The following is a 3,565-nucleotide window of genomic DNA, read 5'->3' as shown; positions in this document are numbered from 1 at the left end:
CCCTGAGCAGTCACAAAATATTCCGTTTAAAAAAAACCCAACAACAATCATCTCTTAGCATCGTTCGTTTTCATTTGATTTTGAAGCAGAAAAGGTGGCGGCGTTTCGACAGGGCAAAGATCCAGAAACCGAACTCTTAGCCCCCCCGGTCCCGGAGCCGGGGCGCAGCGACGGACCGAACCGGACCGGGGGGGGGCGGGGAGGATAGTGCAGGTCCGGCCCAACAGGACCGAGCGGCGGGCCGGGGCGGGGCCGCCGGAGCCCGAGAGCTTGCCTTATGACCGCGGGGGACCCCGTGTTTGTTTCCGCGGGTATCCGCCGGAGCGCCAGGTCTATGTAAATGAGCCGAGATGGGGAAGGTGAGCGCGGCGCGGGAGCATTGTTTCCACAGTTCAAAGTGAAGAGGGGGTTGTTAGCACTTCAAAGCAACCCATCTGGGAGGGAGCGTGAGGGGAGGGAGGGGGAGAGGGAGAGAGAGAGAGGGAGAGGGGGACTGGGACAGGAAATGAGAGTCAAGGTAATTAAAACTTCTTTACGATCAGACAATGATGTGGAGAAAGACAGGCGAGCGCTTCTTGAAGCCGCACCGCCGGCCCTCTCGCCCGCTAAGAAACTATAAGACACCGAGAGCAACGTCGTGGTTTTTGTCACCGTGAACCGTTTGGAAGACCCCTCTCTTCTCCTCCTCAGAGGGGGGGGGGGGGGGGACAGACAAGCTGCCACCCCCCACTCCATCTCCAAAAAAGTAAAATATTTTTTTTTTTATATAAATTTTCATCCCCTCTCGGATGTGAATGCGCGTCTACACATTGCTGCGTTCCCAAATACAGATCGCACCCCTAGTGCCGACCCAACACGCCTCCTTAGCCCACGGCCACGCGTTCAACCTCACCGATATACTGTATCAGTCGCACCGGGCGAGGACCCGGCAGCGCCGAGAGGCGTTTTGTCCGCGGCTGCGGCAGCGGTTTGCTGGGAAATAGTCCTTTCGCTTAAAAGAACAAACCGCTAAAAATTGTATCAAAACTTACACCTTGGAAGCATTAAAAACCAAGTTCGAATTTTCTTTCATGTTCACAAATTCCTGGGACTTGTATGTGTTATTTGAAATATGTATATATATAGAAAATAGCGTGCTCTGATCTGGGGTCCAAGCGCTTTGATCAATTATTCAGAGTAACATAAAATAAATTGAAATTATTTCTTGAAAGCTGAAAGACAGAATGTGCTCAGTTTTCTAATAAAATTAAAGAAACAAGCGAAGTCGGAGAAAAGACTGAATAACATGTAGGAGAAAAATTCTCTTAAGAGATAATATATTGTTTTGCGTGGAACTTACACTCTGCGTAAGTCACTGTGGTGATGACTTATTCACATTATCCCCCTCATCTGTTTATTCATTTTTAAAATTAATTTACGAGTTCCACGCGTCTTACACAGATGCGCGGTTTATTACTCGATTACACTGCTTTTACAAGCTATTTCCTCAACACTTCCCCTGTATGTGTGAGCGCAGGAGCTCGGTGGCCTTCTTCAGGGCTCCGATAAACATCAGCGTGACTCTTCCGTGGGACAGCGTCTCCAGATGCAATCTTCGATGTGTTCGGCGCTTTGGGGAGTTCTAAGCAACCAGCACTGGGCGGCTTGAAATGGTATTGATGTAAACTAATGAAACGAGTTTCTTAATTTCTCTAGCGTTCGTTGTACTACTTTTTAAAGCTTTTAGTTGTAGGGGAGAGATGACAATGACTGCCCCTATGCAATACGAATACGGGCATCCTGAATATTAACCAGACAGTAGCTGCTCCGGGCGGCTAGCTCTAGCACGTGATCGTTGTTCTAGAAGAGCAGCTCTAGGCTTCTAGGTTCTAGATGGTAGATGGACAGTCTACCCCCCCCGGGGGGCTCCACTGAGGGCTGTCGGGCTGAATTAAGTAAACACTGGGCGCACCGCCAGCCAGGCCAGCCCAGCCCAGCTCCAGGCACAGACCGCGTCTCCAGTGACCACAGCTGGCCCGCATGGTACTGTCGCCAGCGGCGGCTTGTTCCGATCGACGCAACATCTTGTTTTCTTAACCGAAACCCATTACCGCGTTTTAATAGCTAATCTGAGGCCCTACAGCGAGGCACGTCGCGCAGACTGATACAATGGTAACCCCCGCCGTAAACCCCCGCTACTACCTTGCAAATCAGTAGTCTTTGTTGTAGCGGAGACATATGGCGAAGCCAGCTGTACCGGCCCCCCTGACCCCCCCTGCCGCCACCCCCACGCGCTCTTCGCGCTCGCGGTGTCGGGAGGGATCGGGCCGCAGACCCGGCATCGGGGCGCGCGACCCTGTTCTCTCAGCGCAGGCTCGTGCCCAAGCCAATCGGCTGCGTGCTCGCCGAACTGGCGTACAGGACACAGCACCGTGCACCATCAGGAGCGGGCACAAACACCTCAGAGCCTGCCCCAGCCATGCCGAGTGTAACAATCATAAATAATAATGATAATAATAAAGTGTAGGAGAACGCTGTCGGGGAAACGCATTTGGGAAAAGCTGAGGGCTAGGGTTTAGGGCTTGGACTTTTCGTAACAGAAACCTGTTATTAGCAAATCACCTGTAATGGCTACATGGACACACAGTTTTCACTGTACTCAGCATAACCGCACTACTTGTATATATTGCAAACACCATGGACACATAGCAGCTCTACTCATATTGAGTTTTATTCCGTTTCTATTACATCTATTTTTATGTAACCTTATTTTCACAACCTCAATTTGGTGATTTTTGTGTTTTTGTGATTTCTGTGAGCTCGCAGAAAAGACATTTCATTGCCAGCAATTGGTGTGCATTTCATAGATAAACTTTGATTTGATTTGAGAACCTCCTCCCCCAGCTCCTGCAGTAGGTGACCTCTTTGCTGGAATACGTTCTGCCCCCATTCCCCCTCTGCTCTTCCTTTTCTCATTTTCATGGCTTTGCGCGCTTTTGTCGCGTCCAGCTGGTGGTGCCGGCAGGGGGCCCTTTGTCTCGGCCTGTAAAATGGATATCGGAGTTCACACCGCGCTGTGAGACCAGCGGCCCGCCAGAAAGACATCTGAAGGCCGGCGAGGTGGGGGGCCGGGGTCCCGCGACGGGCGGGCAGCGGGCGAAGCATCCCGAGCGACGACCACCGGCTCATGCCTCCGTCAGCGCGGGAGAGCGCGTGGGGAGGAGCGGAACGGAGACCGTGCAGCCGGCAGTCGATGAGGAATATTACATTCAATTCAATTCAATTCAAGGTGCTTTATGAGCATGACCGATGGGTACAATCAGTGTTGCCAAAGCAAATAAAAACAATGAAATCCACATGAAACAAAACAAAAGTTAAAATCTACAGACATTTACAACAAAGACATATCATAAATATTTACATATTCTGTAGACAGATGGAGCATTATTGGGAGACAGGCTCACTGCTCCTCAGGAACTCACCTGCAGGGCTCTAACTCATCATCATCATTATTATTATTATTATTGTTGTTGTCCACTTATATGATAGGCATAACCCCCCCTCAGAAAAAAATAACTGACTTCAA

The sequence above is a fragment of the Atractosteus spatula genome, chromosome 1 (genome assembly GCF_055471065.1).
Source record: "Atractosteus spatula isolate fAtrSpa1 chromosome 1, fAtrSpa1.hap1, whole genome shotgun sequence".
Lineage (NCBI taxonomy): Eukaryota > Metazoa > Chordata > Actinopteri > Semionotiformes > Lepisosteidae > Atractosteus > Atractosteus spatula.
Note: the sequence above shows the minus strand (reverse complement) of the source record.